At 36.3% G+C, this 24,122-nt stretch overlaps 1 protein-coding gene and 1 long non-coding RNA gene across 3 annotated transcripts in view; one reads left to right on the top strand and one right to left on the bottom strand.

Moving 5' to 3' along the window:
• Window positions 1-24,122, top strand: part of LOC137238123 (lateral signaling target protein 2 homolog) — a 150,635-nt gene that overhangs the window by 33,736 nt on the left and 92,777 nt on the right. The gene's annotated exons all lie outside the window — the stretch shown is intronic.
• Window positions 6,723-7,274, bottom strand: LOC137244831 (uncharacterized). The gene is made up of 3 exons (XR_010951206.1): window positions 7,138-7,274; window positions 6,938-7,082; window positions 6,723-6,887 (listed from the first exon to the last, which is right to left on the bottom strand). It is a non-coding gene; the product is annotated as an uncharacterized lncRNA (long non-coding RNA).

Below are 24,122 nucleotides of genomic sequence, written 5' to 3'. Positions count from 1 at the left end.
CCATCTGTCCTTATCTCTCTACGTCCATCTCTTCTTCTCTCTAGCTCTTACTCTTTTCCATGCCTTATTCCCAGCTCCAGTCCCAGTCCCAGACCAAGTCGCAGTCCCAGTCATAGTCCCAGTCGTTCCCTGGTCCATTTCCCGAAAAAAAGTATCGTAAATACTAATCTAGACGTATATACCAAATTTCAGGCAAATCGAACCATGAATAGCATTTGTTCGAATTTTTATAGTGAACTGTTATCAGCCCAGCTTAAATGCATTGAAAGTATTTTTATACTCAGCACACTTTGCACACAGAGTATATTAACTTTGATTGGATAACGGTTGGTAGTACAGGTATAAAGGAATCGAGATAGATATAGACTTCCATATATATAAATCATCAGTATAGAAAAAAAAAATTTGATTGAGCCATGTCTGTCCGTCAGTCTGTCCGTCCGTCCGTTAACACGATAACTTGAGTAAATTTTTAGGTATCTTGATGAAATTTGGTATGTAGGTTCCTGGGCACTCATCTCAGATCGCTATTTAAAATGAACGATATCGGACTATAACCACGCCCGCTTTTTGGATATAGAAAATTTCGAAAAACCGAAAAAATTCATTACCAAAGACGGATAAAGCGATGAAACTTCTTAGGTGGGTTGACCTTATGACGCAGAATAGAAAATTAGTAAAATTTTGGACAATGGGCGTGGTACCGCCCACTTTTAAAAGAAGGTAATTTAAAAGTTTTGCAAGCTGTAATTTGGCAGTCGTTGAAGATATCATGATGAAATTTGGCAGGCACGTTACTACTATTACTATATATGTGCTAAATAAAAATTAGCAAAATCGGATGAAGAAAGCGCCCACTTAAAAAAAATTTGTTTAAAATTCAAATTTTAACAAAAAATTGAATATCTTTACAGTATTTAAGTAAATTAGGTCAATATTCAACAATGATATGGTGCAACAAAATACAAAAATAAAAGAAAATTTCAAAATGGGATTTATCCGGATTTTATCCGTGTCAACGGATATCCGTTTGGATATCCGGATATTTGAATATGCATCCGCATCCCATGTATGGAGTACTCGCTATGGACCAACCGAGTACTCCAAAATTAAACAAAATTCATACAAAAAATATGGTCCAATTAACATTGCGATGTCCTAGGACTGGACCATATACTCCAGCTCCGCATTACATCAGAGTAATCCATGGAGTACCTACAGTCCAATCAACATCGTGTAGTGATTACAATCGTTAAAAACGAGCAATGATCAGCTTACAATATGTTCGTGTAGAAACATGAGTTGGTCCATTGCTGCTGTGGAGTATAAATGTAAGTACTCCAGTGGACCACATGATCCAACGATTTTTGCAGGGTATATTTAAAAAATCTATATATATAAAAATCAAATTATGTGTGTTCCCTATTGAAACGTATTTCCCACACTTCAATCATCAGCAAATTTAGGCTATAGAATTTAATAAAAATAAAACTTAAATTTTTTTTCAATTTCACGTGCGCCACTGGGTGGTGCGACAAATTTTGTATGTCAGCAAAAGTTACTCATACGCCATGTACATGCTTAAGTGCAGAACTTTTGTTTGGTCATAGCATTGAATTCACAAAAAGCTAAATCGAATGCATTGAGTGATTTAATAGTATTTATTAAGTTTACGCATTCTATTGTAAAAGTAGCTGTCTATATGAAATGAAAGACAAAAATTGTGCAGCTAAAATATTTTGATTAAGTTATGAGATTTTGAGTATAAGTTGTATGAGACAAAATAAAATTTAAAAAACAAAGCAAAGAATGATAAATCAGAGGAATGAGGGATCTACGAAAAAAGGAGAGAGGTAGAGGGTGTAGAAAGGAAGAGGGACAGATAAGGAAATTACAAACGGTAAGAATGAGAAAAGTTGGGAGATACATTTTGAAGAACATCAATTAAATATTATATACTGGTTGCTTGATTTTGAGTAACGGGAAGGAATGCGCTAAAATACAACTTCTTATTAGATTAGTATCTGCCCAACCCGAGCAACGCCGGGTACCCTGCTAGCATTTTATAAAACACCAATTTCCAAAAGACTTATAGGGAGTTCTCAATTTGCAGAGCTTTGGCCCAATTAGTATAATCTCAATTGTCGGTAGGTACATAAACTTGGACAAAGTATATATTTTGTAGCACATGTTATTTTTCTTTAATAATTTCAGTTGCGTAATATCATTTATATGCTTTAAAAATAATTATTTATTTACTAGCTTAAATTTCGTTTATGTATGTTATTAATATTTCGTTTGGCTTTTGCCTTTGTATATATTAAATAGGCTAGCCTCTTTGATAATCACTAAAACAACTGTAATACATACGAGTATATGTAGGTATATTTGTATTTAGTTTATAATTTTATTGTGGTGTGTTTTTTATTACTCTAGTTTCGAAACAAAAGTGAAAGTCGCTGGTTCGCTGTGTTTGACTCACATTTTATTAATTGTCAGAGCATATTCGGTAATCATATCGCTCATGTTTGCTACTACTTAGTTTACATATTCAGCTGTTTACAGTATATGCTTACAATAAGATCACAGCAAAGTCAAAGAGATTATTTGAACTATACCCACTCTTTACCACAAAAAATTAGAGGGGGTATGCAGACTATCAATGCTTAGCATTCCGGGAGCCCTGAAAACAACCCCGACGACGGCACTGTATGTCATTCTGTACATTCCACCTGTAGACCTGGTAGCAAAGAACATAGCGTTAACAACTGCAACCAGGCTCGGTGCCTCGGGGCAGCTTGAGCGCCGACCATACGACCATAGTAGTATAGCGTCATCAATCACAAGACGAACAGACTACCTGATTCCCTATCTACGCTTCGAGGGAGATCTTAAGGCTACAATATAGGTGGACGGTTGCCGCAAGGGTGCTCAAATGGCGGACGAGGTGATACATGTGTACACAGATGGTTCCAAATTAGTGGAAGGAGTAGGGTCCGAGGTATACTGTGCTGATGCGGAAATCAACAGATCCTACAGCCTGTCGAATTAGTGTAGCGTTTTCCAAGCGGAAATATTAGCCGTAACCAAAGCAGTAGAAACCCTGGAAGAGAATAGCTTAAGCTACAACCATGTTAACTTTTATATTGACAGTCAAGCAGCAATTAAGGCAATAATCTCGCATAGCACAGCATCTAAATGCGTGTTAAGAGTGTAAGCAGTCTCTGGAGGGAATTGGGACAGGGAGAAGCATATATCTTTATTGGGTCCCAGGGCATATGGGAATAGATGGGAATGAAAAAGCGGATGAACTAGCTAAAACGGGCGCATCCCTTGAAGCTTGCTCCGTAGACGTCCCAATTAGACTGGGCGAGATTAAGCGAAGGCGAGAGGTGCCCATGATCGACCAAGCGGCAAAGGCATGGGTTCAAACGCGGGGCTGTAAAGTGTCGAAGATTATGTGTAGGTCTTACTACCTTAGTGAGGGTTGGAGGAGGAAACGATCGTGCCTTGCGCTTGCCAGGCTAAGACTCCAGCTATTAGGAGTGATATAGCTGTCAGATCTAGAAGCAGCAAGTGGCTTAAGCCCTAGGAAGCTTCCAATATTTGCCAAGAGGACGGAGTTATTTTATAACATAGGTCCTGGTTTTTGATAGGGTTTTTCAGTTTGGTCGTTAAAACAAACTACTGGTAACACTACGACCAGTTCAACCTAACCTAAACCATAAAAACATTCTGCGCATGAGCGTTTGTTTGCAACATATCTTTTCGCAAATGCGCAAATAAACAATAGCCTCATCCGATGTTGCTACTCTGCTTGTTCAGCGGCATCTAAACGGAGGAGAATAATAATACGTGTGAAGTGGCGCCAATAATTAGTTCACTAGCCGACGACAACTGATTTAAATAAGGATATTTTCTAAGTCTGGCCCATATGTAGTCGCAATCGATGGAATAGAAAAGTAATCAAAAATTCTCAGCAAAATAAAATGTTGAGTCTTTAAAGCGTCGAATGAAATGTTTAGGAAATTGAAATAAGTTTTGTTTGGGTCTTGTTGGTCAGTGTTGGAGTCGGCCATAGAGCTTCTTTTGATTGAGATGCTACATCATCGTAACCTACAGGGAAACGAGATGGATGATGGGTTAGTACGGCATCGTCCGGTTTTTCGGACCGTGCTTGCCGATGGAGATTCAGGAAGCGCTGGGTCGCATCTGTTGTTTTTGTTTTTGTGTCTGCAAAAACACTCCATAAAAGTTTAAGGGAGTCTTGCGGATATGGGCTTTCCTTTGCCTGTAATGAATTCCAAACGCTCCGGTACTAATACCTTCGGGTTTCAGTTTCACTATTTCGACTGATTTTATTTTACCATTGGTACTCTCGGTTCTGTGTATGCTGTTGTTGTAGATACGAAAATTTTGGGAATGTTATCCATATTACGGTCCATTTCCATAAGGAGCTTGGGGTCGTCAGAGCCTCGCTTGATAAATATGTGTATGGATTCGCCTCGCGTAGGTAAGGTTGACAATCGGGTTGCGGAAGCTTTGAATCGCGGTTAACAAACCTTTGAATCTGTGTATCTTAGTCACCTCTTAAGTAAGGCATGTCTAAAGTGGAAAATTTCTAATGCCCTTAATCTGTTCGCAAAGGTCGTATCTCTCAGATGGTACCGAATGCAGTCGTAGGGTTTCTAAGTGCAAATTAGGTGCAGTACTCACTGGGCAACTGTTTCCTCATGGTTCCAATCTTCCGGCGATGGAGGCAACGGAGGCACTCATACTGTGCAACTCTCCAGCTCACTTTCGAAATAGAATAAAATTAGTTTCTAAGAAAGTTTTTGTTTGGAGAGCTTTCCAATACTCCTGGGCTTCAGGCATGGGTAGCTTATCAATAAATTACCTGCAGCGGGATGTATAGATTAGGACTGGATTGATATAAAGCCGTTTGAACATTCGCAATTCTTTATACAATATTCTTTGGTTAACTTATACGCTCTGGAGTTAGAACGAAGTCGCCACACAAACTAAACAATCAAGATGTTTGGTCTATAAAACCAAAAAAGTTTTGCTTCTGTAATATCTTGATAATGTTAAGAAGTCAGTCAGTCGCATAAAGATGACTTTCATGGAAATCACCGACTTCACAAAGTGATTCACGTTTCAACTAAAAGTGAAACCCATTCAGCCTTATTGTAAACTTCGCGTGAATACAATTCCCAATGGAAAAATTCCCACATATGTTCTGTTCTCATTGTGAACTTCACATGTGAAAAATTTCCCATTTTCCATTTTTTTTCCACGTAAATGTATAGAATTTGTTCGCAAAACTGAAAGTTGGGAACAACACTCGATAAAATGTAAGGATTGTTTATTGCTTATTAAACTTAGTTAAGAATTATTTTATATCACATTAGGTCTATAAACAAAACTCAGTTGACTTTCTTGGTAAGCATTATGGCCGAAAATCCTAAAATAGGAAAGGGCTTCCAAAAAAAAAAATAAAGATAAAGTGCTGGCTTTTTGGAAGAAATTGAACAATTCCCTCAATAGCATGGGCCCACCATCAAAATCAATCTCCGAATGGTAAAAGGTGACTATCAATGCAATGTGGCTATGGAATGTGCCATAATTTATATAGCCATTGCTTACAGGTTTGGATTTATCAAAAACGATACGTACGAAACAAGCCTGTCGAAAATACCAAAAATAGGAAAAAGACCGGTGGAGGACCTTGCAAGCAACATGTTTTTTCTGTATTAGAACAGTCAATTTTGGATATACCTGCGTCAGTAGCAGCTGCGGAAGGTGTCGAAGATGGCAAGCCTTCTGGTTTGAATGCAACGAAATCAACTGGTAAGCAACGTGAAAATAACAGTAGTGATGAAGACAACAGCTCTAGTGAGGACTCTGAAGTGGAACTTAGTTGCATGGACAATAGCTTGGACGAAAATAGCACTGAAACTGCCGGTGACACGCAAAGGGAAAGTGCTTTGCCTGCACAAAAAACCAGCCAGAAAACTCGCACAAAAATTAACCCTTCGGAGCTATTAAACATTGAACTAGATGTTCAAAAAGAAATGAATGACAACGTCAGAAAGGGCTTGGAAATCCAGAGTCATCACTATACTGAAATAGAAGGCCACTTAAAGGAATTAAACCAAGGCCTAGAAAACTTTCAAAATATTCAAAACAGTTTACTAAAGGAAACAAAACGCCACAATTCGGAAATTGAAAGGCTCAGAAAAGTTGAAGTTGACCGTAAACTTATACTTATAAACAGCCAAATCGAGGTTCAAAATTTGAAAATACTAGCTGCAAAGAAAAGCTTAGGCATTAATTAGAATGTTTCGAACGTTTTTGTAAAAAAAATGAATTTTATGTACTTTATTTTTTCAAATTGGTAAAGCGAGATTAACAATAAAGCCGCTTTTGAGCTAATACAAATCAGACGTTTCTTTGAAGAGTGTCATTCAATTATAAAAACATTTTGTCATAAATTTACATAAGGCAATTGCCTATATTTGCTCTAATACGCTTAGCCTCATTGAGGTATGATGAATGCGATTCAGATTCTTCAAACTGCATTTGTTCAGAAATTTCCGGTTGAGAAGCTCTATTTGAAATAAAAGGTGTGTCATCGCACCGATACTTTAAGCATATATTGTGCAACGCGCAACAGACATTAGTAATTTGAGCTGCTTTCATAGGCGAATAATGTAGCTCCCTGGCTCCTAGTACACACCTCCATCTATTTTTTAAGACGCCATTGGTCCTTTCCACAATGTTACGTCCACGTGCATGAACCTCATTAAATTTGCTTTCTGTGGAGCCCTCTTCCGCTGATCTGTGGGGTGTTAGCAACCAAGGCTCCGGTGGATATCCAGCGTCGCCTATGAACAAAATTTGATTTTGGGACTTACAGTTTTCTTTAAAATTTTACCTAGCAGCCAAACATTTCTAGTGCCTAGCAAGTAATCCTGCTCCATTGAAACCCTCAATTCACTTGTATTCCAAATTAATGAGTCATGGCAGGCTCCAGCGTGTGTAGCATCGACGTATCTTATTGCCATTTTGTTATCACATACCTGCAGATAAAATTATTAACATGCGTAAAAGCATACACAAATTTTACCAATCTACCAGCAAAACATTCATACTATAGTAACCCTTTCTGTTATAATATAAGTGTTTATTATTCCTAGGGCCTATAATTCTAACGTGTGTGCCATCTATGCAGGCAATAATGCCTGGGATATTAAATTGTTGATGAAAATCCAAACCAATTTCACGCATTTCGTATTTAGTAGGCCATTTTATCCACTGATTGCAAAGGCACTCCTCAAAAACATTCAATACTTCAGACAAGACGTGGCTAAAACTTGACTGCCCTACTCCTTTTTGGTATGCTCCTTCACCAAAAAATCTTAGAGCAGCTGAAAGCTTTACGACTGTGTCTATTGCAAAACGTTTACGTGCCACTGGCAGAACACTGTGCAATACATCCAACAAATATTTGAACGCCGGCTTATTTATTCTATACAATTGGTGAAAGCTATGTATAAATAGTTAAAACGCGATTATTTATTTGGTTTACGAGTATAATTATTTGCATGTTTACCTTGCATTGGGTAATTCAAGGGGATTACACTTGTCGCGTAATATCCTCCTGCACACTCGTTCAGCCAATTGCTGACTGGTATTAGTTTCTTCTTCAATTAAACAAGCACTAATCATTAAAATTTTAATATTTAACGCAAAAATAAAAATGTTTGACTACACAACAGCAATTTTGTCTGCAAAAATTTGTAAACAAAACATGAGTGATGTTCACAATAGCATATTCGAAATTCGAATATAAGGATTGATTCACATGAAATTAACGATACGAATTTTTTGTTCATGGGAAATAAAAAATTCATGGGATTGATTTATTCACATGAAGTTTACAATAAGGCTGATTATTTAGGTGCTTTTGTAGTAAGTCCCCTATTTCAGTATCAAGATCTGTTTAAAGTACACAAAGTCAATTGTGGTTCATGATAAAAAAAGCTCGCTGAACAATGTTTGCTTAAAAACAGATGTCATACCAATTCACAGCTGTAAATGTGTTTACACGCAGACTTTTATCACGTTCAAAACCACATTGTAACAAAGTATTTAAGTCATCGAAGGCCATATCAATGTAATGTTTGCCCAGCATATTGTTATTAATTTTTTTTTGTTTTGTAAATAATCTAATGACGATTTATAAAACTGTATAGGAAAAAACTTATTTTTTGTTGTGGTGTAAACATTACTTTGATTACCTCATTATCTGATATTTATAAATTTTGTGGTTTACTTTTTTTATAATACGTTTTGTAACATATTGTTTAAATGCTTTAGAGAGGAGTCATTTGCCGGATTTGATTACACTATGCTTAGCTACTAACATGGCTGCTGTGCTATCTATTGCTTATTTGTGATCTAGGTGTCAAGTCAAAAGATAAATAAGTAGTAGGAAGTGAAAGACATTCTTTGATGGGCCATCGAATAGCATATCCACGGACACTGCAGAAAAAAAGATGTAGCAATGCCTCAGGATAGCTATATAATATGGTGGAGTACTGCCTCGTCAACAGCATTGTTTCCGAATAGGGCACTCTACAATATATACTTTTCTGATGATGAATCTAACATTCCAAATGTCTTAGATTCAAAGAAAGTTTAAGATAAAAGGCATGGTAGCCCAGGGATCGGTGCAGGCCTCGATCTCTAAACTATTATGTACGGCTTTCTTTTTCATTATAATGCTTTCGCGGATGAAGCGACCACTGCCGCTGAGGAAAGTGCGCGCTGGCATTACTTAAACTAGGTGCAACGTAAGTAAATGAATGCCTGATCAAGGTTTTCAGATGGAACAGCGAAAACGGAAATCTTCAACTTTACAAAGAAACTGAAACTCTGCTACCATTTATATGACGGTTGGGAATCAAATGTAGAAACATGCACTTTTACGAAATATTTGAGAGTACGGCTAGACAGCAAGCTCAACTTCTTGGATAATTTACGCGACCATACGCTCAGGTCGACTTTTAACTGACCCCACTTCTTAACCGAACACGGCAGCTTACGTAAATATCGCTACAGAATGGGTTGATACACCGAACTGCCTATACTGTTGATCATATTTGGAGGTAGTGCACTAAATTTTGATTGCATTACACTGCATTCCAAAAATTGGATGTGCACTATTTTTTTCTAGCTTCGTTTTAGTGCTGCCGTTTCCACTACGACTAAAGAAATGTATTGAAATATTTTGTGCACTAAGTAAACTGAGCTTTCCTTAAATAACATACAAATTTGGAATAAAAATGTTATGTATGAGTTTACGTTTGGTCTAGCAACTTTTTTTTCGAATTTAATAATCGAAAATTTGTTGCAGCATTGTCGTTTTTTATGTTTTTTTAAACAGTCTCAAGAAAGGCGTACTCAGTACTATTATCCCATCAGTTGATTGCTCCTTCTTCACATTTTCCATGCCTTGGTACAGCAAGATGTCAGTAAATCGAAATCAATGCTAATTTTCTTTGCACTTGAAAATTTTCTGCACGGCGAATTGGTTGAATTAACTTTGCGATCATCTTGTATGGATTTGCCTTGGTTTTAAGGCAACTGTTTTTGCTTATCTTAATTTTATAAGTATAGTTTGTTGCTTAATAATTTTAATTAACCCCACCTTTTTTCTTCATTTCAGGTAAATTTTTGATATCTGTGTATTATGAAACTAACAATGACTTAAAGTAAGTATTATTAGAAACCAGGAACGTAAACATATTTACGATTGATTTTGGGTATGAAAAAACAATTTGTTGCAAAAAAGCTACCAAGACCTGAGCCTGAGAGTTTATAAACATCTTAAATTTTTTTTTTAAACCAGACTTGGTGAGTGGTTTTGCGACTCAAACAAATGAAAGAAAATGTTCATAGCATAGTGTTTTTTTATTTAAACATGTCAGCACATTCTTCCATGCGGCGCTTGCTAATGATGACTGCTACAAGATGATAAGCGAAGTCGATATATTAATGAACCTGGAATTAATGCAGATCGTTGTGCGGCGCTTGTATGCGACAGTTAAATAGGGGTCTTGACGTTGTAGCCTCTCTGTTATCACAAATCCAGCACCATATAGAGACTGCGGCAGCGTTGAAAGGCCCGATGTACTTCTTTTAGAACAGCTTTAGGGTGGGCCACATTTATTGTTGAAAAGGCACATCCAGTTTCTGAATCTGTGGGTCATACTGAGTAATATTGTCCATGGGACTATAGGTCTGAAATGAATTTCGAGCCTCCCTAATTTTGTTAGAAAATTTTATATCCCAATCCGAATAGCAGCTCTCACAAATAAAATACATGAAAATAAATGTCAAATTCGGATTCGGATTGGGATATAAAATTTTCTAACAAAATTAAGGAAGCTCGAAATTCATTTCAGACCTATGGTCCCATGGACAATATTACTCACTATGACCCATAGATTCAGAAACTGGATGTGCACCTGAATTTTTTTTCCCCATACAATATGACCCGCCCCACAGTGTTTCGTGTAGAACAAGCTAGCTGGACAAAATTATTTTATGAGATTTTCAGTTTCATATGCAGTCATTGATTACAACTACGTCATTTTTTTCAGGCATATGTTCTTTTTTTATTTTTTTTTCCAAAATTTTACTTCATATGCATACATTTGCTTATTTGATATACAGTAACTAATGTGAATAAGTGACATAGATCCAAACAAATTTAAAGGACTTAAGAATATTACTTTATTGTACTTAAATTGAATGGACTACAAATCTCAATACTCTAAAAAATTCCAAAAAAAAATTTTTTTAATTTTTTATGAAAATTCGTCGAATTTTTCAAACATTTTTTAAATATATGTAATTTAGTTTTTGTTATAGATCGTGACAAATTTTCTTATGGGAAATTAGTTAAAATAAATTTGCGAAAGCGAAGATTGTAAGAATTGTCCAAAAAGGGGTGTCTACTTATTTATGTGAGTGACTGTACATATGTACATACATATTTTGTATTTATTTGAGTATTTATCCTGGCACTACAATTTTTACAAAATTATTTTATAGTACCAGTGAGGAATGTAAAAGTGAATTACAATAATAATAACAACAATGTAAATAATTAAATTAATTATGTGAAAATAACTTATTACAAAAACTTAAAAGTAAAGTATAATACAAAGTAGAAAAGACAATAGATTTAAATTAAATAAAACCTGATCCAACAAAAAGTTATAGGGTAGGTTATCTTTTATAATTATGTTATTATTCGCTATCATCACTTTCATTGGATGAGTCACTTGTGGAATAGTCATGAACATCAGCAACACTACTGTGAAAGCTTGAAACAACTGGGGTATTTATTGACTCCTCAACATTATCGGGGGACAGTAAATTTAAGACTTCTGAAGTCAGACTTTTAACTTTTTTCTTAGGTATCTCCCTAAAACTGTTAACTAAAGGATCCGATGTTATAAGCAACATATTCATAAGATCTCTATTCGTGGCTTCACGCGACTGCTTTTGTGTGTTATCATCCCTGAATCGTCTTAAATCTTTGTTACGGGCTTTCTGTGCTTCCTCAGAAAGTTGACCAATAGGTAAAATTGCTGATTTTATAATATCAGTACTATGCACTAAGATTTTATGAACTGTAACAGGCATATTAAACTATGGATAGAGATCTATGTATAGTTTTTTAGCCTCGACCGCAAATTTTTCAAATCTTTGGATATTTATATTGTACCCAGATGCTAATGCGCGAAGGAGAGTGTCGAATCTTTTGATGAGCGTTACATCCAAACCCGTAATCTCAGCACTAGCCTCAGAATTTTCGAAAAACCTTCTATTCTGGATTTCGTTGGAACGTAGCTTTACACTCTCTTTATCTGCCTCATTCCTAAGCTGCCACTTTTGAAGCAAGCATTCAAAACATCTTATCCATGCATGGAGAGTAGACAAACCAAAATCAAGATTATCTCGGTTAGGCGTAAAGTACCGTAACTCATTATTCATATCTTTTGGAGTGGCACCACATATAACATTTTTGTGCGGAAGAAGTTTCAGTCAAAGCATTGCAAACTTTTCCGTCAATTATTGTTAGAAGCATATTGTGATTTACGGAAACTTCGTATTCTTCGAGCATGTACTTTGTTGGCAACAACGCATTTATCTCCTCTAAAACTTTGTTCGTTTCAAAACCAATAAAATCTTTTGTTTCTTTAGAAAAAATAAATTTAATTGGACGACAATACATGGTAGAAGAAGGTCGAAGATACCTGTTTTTATGCCTTGGTGACTGGTGCGGTAGGTTGTGGCAGGTTGAAGTCAGTGATCTTCGCCTTTTTGCTTTTGGTGTGCTCTTGTTGACCTTGCGCGTTTATTTTTGTGTGTTTTAATGCTACGTGTTTGTTCCCTGTACCTGGGGATTGGTTTTGCCGTTTGTAGATCAGCTTTAAAGGTTCAAATATCTCGTCGGAGCTGGTACGTACATACATCCTATTTTATATGTAGAGATAACTAAATCTACAAAAAAAAAAAAATTAAAAATAGATGTGCAAAGAATTCGCAATAGTTTTTTCTTTGGACTATTAGAGAATACTTGCGATTATAACATATGTAAAATTTAGCCCGGACGTCGGCGGATGTATGTAACTTTTTTGTCCCTAAAGCTAAAAATATAGAGAAAAAATACCTTTTCTTCTTAATAACGGAATGTTAAATATATTGAAAATACTCTAATTGCGAAAGAATTACTATTAAAAAATTTTACTTACCTTCGAGCTTAGAATCCATCAAAAAAATTATATAAAAGTGTTCACTTAAAAGAAATATGAAGCTTAATATTCAACAATAATTTTGCAAATTAATCAATGCATTTTACCGCCACTCCTGCCTTCTTACTTCAATTACTCAATATATATGAGAAAAAATATCAAAAAAAGCAAAAATCCCGTTATTTTGTTTGTTTTCTTTCATTTCCCATTACACTTTTCTTGGAATAAGAACTTTGTTTTTGTCCAGCTAGCTTGTTCTACACGAAACACTGTGCGCCCTAACAGCTATAATAGACTTTAACTCAACAGGACACCAATTGGTAGGGCAGTGAGTGGCACTTTCTTAAACGGATCGACCGATCACAACCAAATTTGCACAACCCACTAGAAACCTTCTAAGGATGTCCATGAGCTCAAAATCATTCCCTTACATAAAAGGGACATGTCACCTCCCATACAAATGGAATCTTTGACACTGCACTACAGTGCATGTTAGTACATTGAAATTCAGTAAAGACTTATATGAGGTAAATCCCTAACACCAACCAGAAAATGCGGTGTAATGACGAAGAATGCGTTGCACTTCCCATACACACAGAATATTTTATATTGCATATCTCTGGATGTAGTAATGGGTGAATAATGAAGATTGGTAAAGAGCTATATAGCTAAAAAATGGATTTTCAGAACTATGACTGCAGAGTTGTGTTTGGCTGTTATTCCTTTCAAAAGTGAGGTTCTAAAGACATGCCAGCTTATCGTGCAGAAAAACTAGAGCGAAGAGAAAAGAAGTTAGGAGAAAGATACTGAGAAAAAGATAGAGTTAGTCGAAGATGGAGATATAGGGATAGAAGGAGCGGAAATAAAAGTGAGGGAAAAGACGGAGAGGGAGAAAGAGCAGCAAAGAAAGAGGAAGTCAGATGGAGGAGTAAATAGAGGGATAAGGAAAAGGGGGAGAGAGAAGATGAGGGAGAGTAAGAGGTAAACACTTTTTAAAAGTTATACAGCTAGACCACAGTTAGGGCAGAGCACCGTCTGCCGGGTCTGCTAGTTCCAAATATAAAATGTATATTCAAAACTTTTCCTTTTAATTTCAAAACTGATCTCCAATCAATTAAATCAAAACTTAAGTTAGTTTAAAAAGAACATTGTTGAAAATTTGGCGTAAGTTGCTGCATGGAGCTGCCAGCTAAATATAGCTGCACATGTATCTACAAAACAATCAATCAACAGCAAAACTAGCAGTGCTGCAAGCAAAAGTGCTGAAAGGTTCAGGAATGATTGGACAACGATTTTGTACATCAACTTATGAACTATAAATTTCTCAAAAGTTGGACAATAATTGGAGAATGTTGGATTTACTCTAGAACGCTATACATTTTTCAAAGGCTGGAGAAACATTTTCTCGATGTCTGTTGGGTAACGGGTACAAAGTAGTAGAGTGCGCTCATATCGCAGTGAATGACTCAACGAGCTGAGCAAGTGGGTGAATGAAAACTGTAAACGTGACGTGGTGGGGCACATTGAAACGCATTGCCGTTAAACTGTTTTATTTTTTGTATTTATGCATATCGGACGAACATTTTTTTTTTTGTTAGTGGGTTATGCAATCTAATTTAAAAGTAGCGCACATAACAATTAAAAGCGAGCAGTTTTGGGCCAAATTAAAACAACAACAAAATAAACCATCCAAGTAGTGAATAAGCAAATAATTATTTACTATAACGCATGTACTGTAATATTTTGGCTAGATTCCGTGCGGAGCCATTCGTATAATTTGATTGCATTCACATTTGCGTGTTTTGTGGTGAAAACCGGATATTTATCGTATGTACTCGTTGGAAAACCAACGTATATACTAGGTATGTTGCGAATGTCGAATTTTAGATATCCGCGCTTGAGTAGGCTTATGGAAATTTCTAGTAATGCAAACATTTTTAAGAAAATGTCATAGTTCGGTGTTCGTGGTGAACTATTGGCGCCTTACCATTTAAACGATTATAGCCGTCTAACAAGGCGTGGCAGTCGCTTCTTCGCTGGGTTAACTGCGCCAATAGGAACGCAAAGGCGATTGTAATCGTTTAACACTTGTTCCTTCCACTTCTTCTGCTTCAATAGGCGGGTTCCGATAAAAATACTTACTAAGCCGGAGCATCATCTTTCATGCGCATAACATGGCTTGGCCAGCGTAGCCGTTGAATTTTATTGGCTGGACTATGTTGGTGTCTGCGAAAAGTTCGTACAGCTCATCAATAAATCTTCTTCACTACTCGCTGTCGCCAACACGTAGAGATCCGTAAATCCGCTTCAGACCCGCTTCATCTGATGTTGTCATGTCCATGCTTCCGTCCCATAAAGCAGAACGGGTACGATAAGTGACTTTAAGAGCATGACTTTTGTTTGCCATAAGAGGACTTAATTTTCAATTGCATTCCTAGTTTATAAAAGCATTTATTGGCAAGAGTGATCCTTCGCTGGATTTCAGAGCTGATGTTTTTGTTTGTGTTAACGCTGGTTCCCAAATAAACCAAGTCTTTTACTATTTCGAAATTATAACGCCAACAGCACCGTGGTTGCCGGCGCGCAAATGCGCTGACTCTTTGCTCGATGACAGCAGATACTTCGTTTTGCCATAATTCACCATCAAACCCATCACCCTGTCTGAAACCTCGTTTAGTTTCGAACGGCTCGGAGAGGTCCTTCACAATTCTGACTGAGTTGATGGTGTTGCTCAGTGTTATTTTGCACAGCCGTATAAGTTTTGCTGGGAAACCCAATTCAGACATAGTGGCATCTAGGCAACTCCTTTACATGCCATCGAAAGCGGCTTTAAAATCGACGAATAGGTGATGTGTCAGTTCTGCTTTCGCGGAGTTTTTTCCAACATTTGGCGCATTGTGAAAATATGGTCGGAGGTAGATTTACGAGGTGTAAAGCCGCATAACAGCCGATTCACGATGACCTTTAATCTCTCGCATAATAAATTTGACAGGACCTTAAATGCTATATTAAGAAGACTGATTCCGCGATAGTTGGCGCAGGAGGAATCCTCTTCTTGTGAACTGGGTAAATAATAATAAATAATCGTCGGGCATGCACTCGTCCGACCATATTTTGCAAAGGAGGTGATGCATGCGCCTTACCAACTCCTCGCCGCCGTATTTGAATAGCTCCGCAAGCAATCTATCAGCGCCCGCGACCTTGTTGTTTTTCATCGGGTGGAGGAACATTAAATTTCTCAAATGTTGAAAATTTAATTAATTTAATCGATAGCTGGATCATTCATCATCCCTGTGCGGTACATCGCAGTGTTTATTTAGGAGAGGAGAGAAGTATTACTTCCATAATCTAAGTTTCTCTGGGCATCGGTTACATGTTCGTCTTTTTCGTTCTTTTAGAAATCTTATAGGTGGTGGTGGGACCGCATTATTTTTATTTTAAGCGCACTTAAGGCAAACGTCCAAATAATATAATTCGATTTTGCATTCGCGTTGATTTTTGTGGATTCGATTCGCAGCATCGCTAATGCGAACAGTCATACAAAGTAACGCCAAAAAGATAATTGTTAATTGAATAGCGAAATACCTCAATTTTGTTAATGCGATTTGTGTTTTTTTTCATATTAATTGACGATATATATTTGACAAATCCACTTAAGATATTATCGCAATATTAGTTTCCGGCTCTACCAACCAATAATTTGTAATATCTCTACATATAATAAAATTGTAACAGGTTGATGTCTGTACATTGAAGATATTCAAGAAAAACTGAGAGGAGAGGTCGTTATTGGACCAACGGAACCCAAATCTACAATTTTTAGAATTTTTGTCTGTCTGTCTGTCTGTCTGTCTGTCTGTCTGTCTGTCTGTATGATTGTCCGGGCATCACGTAAAACTACTGGTTAGAATTGCATGAAACTTCACCATTCTATCACATGACGTCTAACTTAAAACTTAGGATAACCTTCATTTGGATATCTCACCCAGTTCCCGAGCTATTGCCCAAAATGTGGGCCAAGGGTGGCCAAAAATGTTGTTTTTTTTACCATTATGCCCACCACACACAAAAACTACCCCATTGAATTGAATTAAACCTTCACTATTATATCACCAGACGTCTATCCTAAAATTTAAGACATCAGGATATCTTATCCGGTTCCAGAGTTATTGACCCAAATGTGACCCAAAATTAGTTTTTCCAACATGGGTGTCAAACGAAAGGTAGAAATGAGTACTACATTGTGATGTGAGATCTATATCAATATCTCAAATTATTTCGGAGATTTCACACAAAATGTGAAGAGGGGCAATCGTAAAATTCGTTTATAAAATACGCCTATCAAACGCACGGTACTGGGACTGGGATTAGGACTAGGACTGGGACTGAGACTGAGACTGAGACTCGGAGTGGGACTGGGACTGAGACTCGGAAAGGAACTGGAACAAAATACATACCACCCTCTGGGACTGGCAATAAGATATGAAGAAGAATGAGAAAAACTTGAGAGAAGAGAAAAGAGAGAAGGAGACTGAGAAAGAGGTAGAATGAGAGGAAGATGGATATAGATGAAGCGAAAAATACGGAGGGAGGTGTAAATACAAAGATTAGGAAAAAGTAGAGGGGCGAGGGCAGAGTAAGTCGGAATAAGCTTATTAAAACGTATGCAGACTGACCAAATTTAGGGCAGAACAACGTCTGCCGGGTCTGCTAGTATTTAATATTATTTTGTGTTTTTATTTATTAAAGTTAAAATTCATTTTATTTTATCTTAACTCATGGCACTGCCTTTCATTTTGCCTACATTCAGTTGTTTTTGCATAGTGAGTCACCCTTTTCGGTCTTATTCAAAATGTATGTAAATCATCAAACCGATTTCTCGTGTATCCAAAATTGTGACTTCAAGTTAAATATATTCAAGTCGATTTTAATAGCGATCATTTCTTGTTTTTTGTCTTTGCTCTTCATCATCTTTGGACTTCACAAATGTTTGGGTGTATGAAATGGTGGTTAAGCCGTGTATGTGCTATTGGGATGGGAAAAGGAAATAGACAATCGACATACCCGCAAGCAATTACTACGCCATGAATGGCATGGTGAATAACCACAGCTGTTTATCTCGGACGATGATTAGGCTCCGTAACATTGCTCACGAACTTACTATCTTCGCAATATCCCAACAAACATGGAAAAAATATTTCTCCAACCTTTAAGAAACTGATAATTCTCAAGTTGATATCCAACAACATTTTCCATTTATTCTCCAACCCTTGCGAATTTGATATTTCTGAAGTTAATATCCAATTTCATGCTTCAACCTTTGCGAAATTAATAGTTCTGAAGTTGATTATCATTCACCAATTATTTTTCAACCTTTGAGAATTTATAGTTATTAAGTTGATATCCAATATCATACACCAACTACTTTTCAACGTTTGAGAAATTCATAGTTCTCAAGTTGATATACAACATCTTTCTGTAACCTTTGAAAACCATGGTGCCTAAGTTAATATCCAACATCATTCTCCAACCTTTGCGAAATTGATAGCTCTCAAGTTCATTGCCGCAATCATTCTCTAATTATTCTCAAACCTTTGACAATAACTAAAGAAATAGAGGGGCATGATATCAGGTTTACTGAACCGTTGACCTTTATAACGTACTATGTAGTGTACCCAGCAGACTTTGTCCCGCCCTAAAATTGGTTTGTCTACACTCAAAAAGTGAGCCTCCTCCATTTTTCTTCCTATTCTTGTAGCTCCCTTATCCCATTCATCTGCCCCTACTCCCAGTAAAACTCTCACCCTAACTTTCATTCGCACTCCAACTCTCACTCCAACTCTCACTCCCAAACCAACTCTAACTTTCCCTTTCACTCCCACTCCCACTGCATCCCACTCGTATATGGAATCTCTATATCAATCTATTTCAGATTTTCATAATAGGGGACGTGGCACCGCCCACTTTTTCAAACAACATTTTTTTAAACCATCCTACACCCCTACCGCATGAACCTAAAAAAATTATCGAAATCGGTCAAGCCGTTTTTGAGTTTTAGCGAGACTAACGCACAGCGTTTCATTTTTATATACATAGCAGACCCGGCAGACGGTTGTTCTGTCCTAACTTTGGTCTAGGTGCATAACTATTAAGAAGTTTTTACTCCCTAAAGTTTCTAGACAAGATTCCAAAAATTTCAAGCCACCGCAAAAATTCTGAAAATTACAAATAAAGAATCGACATCGAATTTGTTTTTTTTTCGTTTTTAGTTTTGTTATTGTTATAGGTTTTGCATAGTTTCATTAACAGAATTCATTGAAGTTTTTTCCAGAATTAAAAATTTGTTCATAATATTTTTTGCTTTTCTCGTGTTCGCAAGTCTACATGCGCAGTGAAGAATATTGCCGGATCTGAGGTTGGTTTCCAATATAAACACTTATTTAAACATACACTAAAATTTATTGGTTCACATATAGTACTGCCGGTCTTTGTAGAAGACTGCCTACTGCATATGTGAAAATTTTATAAAATGTTTGGTCTGTAAGTTGATAAACATATTGACATACTAACAGAGCAGCAAAAGCTAAATGCAGATACTGTCACGTAGGCTCATTTAATATAAAGAAAACGCTTATCTTTATTTTTAGATTATCTATTTACAAAAAGCAATAAATCAAAAAGACCACCTGTTCTTAGAGAGGTTGTAAACAACCCAAATATATTTTTTTTCAGACCTAAAATAAATATAAAATTTACCTGTTCTTATTATGTTAATCCCATTATTAAATTAATATTATAGCGCACTATTTAAAAAACCATAGCGGGTTATCATCACCGATGTACACATTGGCCCACATCGAAATATTAAAGGCCCAAACACATTCGACTTTTGCATTAGTTTCGCGTTAACGTTGCGTTTGAACACCCACGTCCTTACTGCTATGTTCCCAATCCTCAGGCAATGCAACGGGAACGCCAAAGCAAGAACAAAAGAGTTCAAAAACTTACGTTTTTCCATGCGCTGTCAATCCCGTATTAACTTTGTCAAAAATTAACCGATTCTCATAATTTTTTCTTTGAAATGTTCGTTATTACTTTTAATTTTATATAAATTTATAAACAATTGCACATAATTCTTTTTTAGTATTCTTTTTTAGTATTTAGTAAAAATTTGTTGGCGGCCACCGTAGTGTGATGGTAGCGTGCTCCGCCTACCACACCGTATGCCCTGGGTTCACACCCCGGGCAAAGCAACATCCAAATTTTAGAAATAAGGTTTTTCAATTAGAAGAAAATTTTTCTAAGCCGGGTCGCCCCTCGGCAGTGTTTGGCAAGCGCTCCGAGTGTATTCCTGTCATGAAAAGCTCTCAGTGAAAGCATCTGCCTTGCAGATGCCGTTCGGAGTCGGCACAAAACATGTAGGTCCCGCCCGGCCAATTTGTAGGGAAAACCAAGAGGAGCACGACGCACATTGGAAGATAAGCTCGGCCTTAAATCTCTTCGGAGGTTATCGCGCCTTACATTTATTTATTTTTTTATTGACAGTTGAAAAAATAGGTGAATAAAATTCCGACTGCATTTTATGGAATTCAATTGCCGATAAATCCGTAAAAAATTTTTTTTGAGGCAAAAAAAATACACGTGTTTCATTATTTTGATCAAAGAACCACATATTAAAATTTCATCGAAATCATAAATCATGTCCTGCGCGGACCGGGTGTCTTGAAATGGAATGAGCCTGTGGTATTTGGAGTATGCCAATAAATTAACAATTAAGTCGTACGTATATAGGCTTGGCAAATAATTAATATCATAAACGACAATTTAGTTGTTTACTGCAATCTAGCTCTGATTAGATTATACAAATATTTCATACTTATCGCTTTCTGATAAGACATAGTGACAACTAGTGTCCGGCCGAAGAAGTTGTCGCTTGTATAGATAAGTCGGTGATTTTTATACCCAGTGCATTCTTGTACACAAGGGTGTCATAAATTTGGTTGGATAACGGTAGTACGTAATAGCTTAAAAGAATCGAGATAGATACATATATGTTTATGCTTCCTTATATCAAAACTACCAAATTTTGAAAAATGGAAAAAATGCTATAATTCTGTAGCAAAGACGGATAAAGTAAAGACACATTGTAATTTCGCGGAATTAAGGCCGCGGTACAATGACATTTTTCATATAGATGCGTTTAGCACAAGCTTATGCATTCCAATAACATCATCACAATCAACCAAGATGTTGCGTTTGTAAATATGAAGGAACTTCAGATTTGGCAATTGAAGTTTATTACGCCTTGCCCATTCACATACAAAATTTCGCGAAGCACTGTTGTAAACATTCTCCCTATACAACAAAAATACTTGCTAACATATTTTGTGTCGTATTCGATTGTTATATTGCAGTTTTTAATTGTGAAAAATGTTAGAAAATTTACCAACCAGTGGGAAAAATAATTTCACTTGCAAAGTGTGCCAACACCCTCAGCCAAAGCAAATGTCAAATTCTTCTTCTTATGATTTGCTTGGAACAAAATTTGGGAGTTGGCTTTCAATATCATATGGCGTCAGTGTCGCTCATTTTACCGTTCTGCAATCTACTCATAATGCATAAGCTTGTGTTAAACTCATCTATATGAAAAACTGCTTATGTGTCGGAGCTATTATGCTTATGACTATTACATTTATATCTGAGGAAAATTAGTAAACGACGACGTCCACGTTTATTTTTTAAAGTAGTTTCATTTACAATGTATTTGTGCCATGGAACTATATTTTAAATTGTCCTAGTCCGCTTTTTTCAACTAAGCTCTTCATAAAACTTTTAATATCAAAGTCCACAAAAAAACCGAGAGAGTTTAACGAAATTTGGTAAGAACATTGTTTCTATGACTATGATTTTATGAGCGGGTGCCGTGGTGTGATGGTAGCGTGCTCCGCCTACCACACCGAAGATCCTGGGTTCACTCCCCGAGCAAAGCAACATCAAAATTTTAGAAACAAGTTGTTTCAATTATAAGGAAATGTTTCTAAGCGGAGTGTATTTCTGAAATGAAAAGCTCTAAGTAAAAACCCATCTGCGTTACAGATGCAGTTCGGAGTCGGCATAAAACAAGTAAATTTCTTCGGAGGTCATCGCGCCTTCCATTTATTTTGTAATGGTTTTATAGCTGCTTACGGCAGTCGATATTTGCATATGTTTAGCTCGTATGTTTTAGATTTCATATCATTTATTTTTCGTAACATTTCTCTTTAAATATAACGTTAAAATATACGAGAGAGCACACGCTTGGGATATAATTTTCAGTTTCGGCCGTATTTTGATTCCTTTATTCGACTTAAAAAATCGGCTTCAGCCAATAACTATCATTGTTCAAAAATATAATCCAAGAAGTGTGCAAAGATGTGCAAAGATCAAAATATGCAATGCAGGCGATTGGGATGAGTTTAGAACAACTAAGGCATGACGTGGCTGAATGCGTTTGTAACAGTTCAACCATCTTAAGAGTGCCACCCCCGGGAGAAAAGGCTTTGAAGAGATTTACAAGTTATAATCGAAACAGATGTCGCCTTGTACGTCCTGATTAAGAAATAAATTTAAAAGCAACGATAATCCAAGAAAATCATGCTGATGGTGGCAATGCCAAGAAGTGCCCAATACGTTCCATATTTCAACTCGGACTATCGATAAATAAATTGATTTTTAGTTTTTTGAGTTTTACTTTAAAAATCGAAAATAATAAATTTTTTTCAGCTCTTTATCGCTCGGAAAAGAATGATTTTTTTTCGTTTTTATTTCGCTTGGAGCTTCTTTATTTTGCTCAGAAAGACTCAAAAATAACTGCTGTTTCGTGAGCGAAATAAAAAAAATCCAAAAAGACGAACCAAAACTTAAACAAAGCTTTTAAAAAATAACTTATTTTCCAAGCAAGATAAAAAACTCAAAACATATTCGTTTTTTAACTCAAAGATAATTTTAAATTTCCGAGCGAAAAAATAAAACTAAAAAAATGTGTCAATTGTGGTTTTCCGAGAAACATGAATAACTCACAAAACAACTATTATTCTTCTAGCGAGAGAAAAAACTCAAAAACTAATCCCTAAAAAGCGACTTATAGTTAACTGTTAAGTTCAGTGCTATCAGAACACATTGCGCATAGTCATAGTCAAAATAAAATAGGTTTTAAATTTAGTTGCAGCGTTTTGACATAATTTTCTATGAGATATCTGTCAAAATAACTGCAACTAAATTTAAAACCTGTTTTATTTTGACTATGACTATGCGCCATTGGTTTTATTTTGAGGTAAAGTCGACATCTAGCGTTTTTATGAAACAACTAATACAGTTACTCAAATGTGTTTGAAGTGGAGAATCATAGATGAATAGCCTAATGACAAAACTGAAGTTACAAAAAGTCTAACATTGGAAATTTAGAATCAATTTTTATCTATTAATGAGCCTGAGTTTTGTAAGGGAGTTTCTTTAAGAGTTGGGGAAAGTACTTACTGGTACAAATAAGGACTTAGGGAATCGCAAGCGAGATGGCTTTTAGATTATTCAAAAGAAAGGTTTTTCGAAAAACATTTTACCGATAGCGATTATCTAAGAGAATTTAAGTTGAGCCTTACGATATTTACGAATATTAATTAATTGAAATATTTGAAGGTCGCGAGTATTATTTTCCGGCCTGGGCGTCTTTCTCCATTTGCTTAACGTGCCCGACTCAACGGTGTTATTGGGCTAATTATTGGTAAATTTCCTTAGATATACACCTTACTCACGGGGTAATTCCAGTTCCTTTCAACGCTGTTCTGTGGATGAAATCATATAATGCTTGAGTTTTGTTCGTGAAGATAGAACTTTATTTCTCAATTGCCATTTTAGTTTAAAGCAGCACCTGCTGGCTGTAACAATTGTCCGATGGATTTATAGGCTGCCATTGCTTTTTCTTTTCCCCAGATAGATGGAATCCTTCAGAGTTTCGAATTTATATTCGATTATTATTATGATGACAGCAAGTACATCGTCTTGTCGTCGTCCACTACAAGCTCAAACTATTGATCCTCTTTATCCAAGCCGATGAAATTTCGCTAAAAAGCTTTTAGTGATTAAAATATACTCGGAAGGCTTGCAACAACTGAATTGCTCTTTGATATTATCAGCCTCAGGATTTGCGCTTGGGACCTTAGTTTTTAAGCGTCTTTCACTAAGCCAACTAATATGTCTAGAGTCAAGACAATAAAGTTCCAATTAAGAAGAAGTGGCAGTGCATATCTCCTC

This window comes from Eurosta solidaginis, chromosome 1 (assembly GCF_040869045.1).
Source record: "Eurosta solidaginis isolate ZX-2024a chromosome 1, ASM4086904v1, whole genome shotgun sequence".
Taxonomy (NCBI): domain Eukaryota; kingdom Metazoa; phylum Arthropoda; class Insecta; order Diptera; family Tephritidae; genus Eurosta; species Eurosta solidaginis.
Note: the sequence above shows the minus strand (reverse complement) of the source record. Positions and strands in the feature narration are given on the sequence as shown.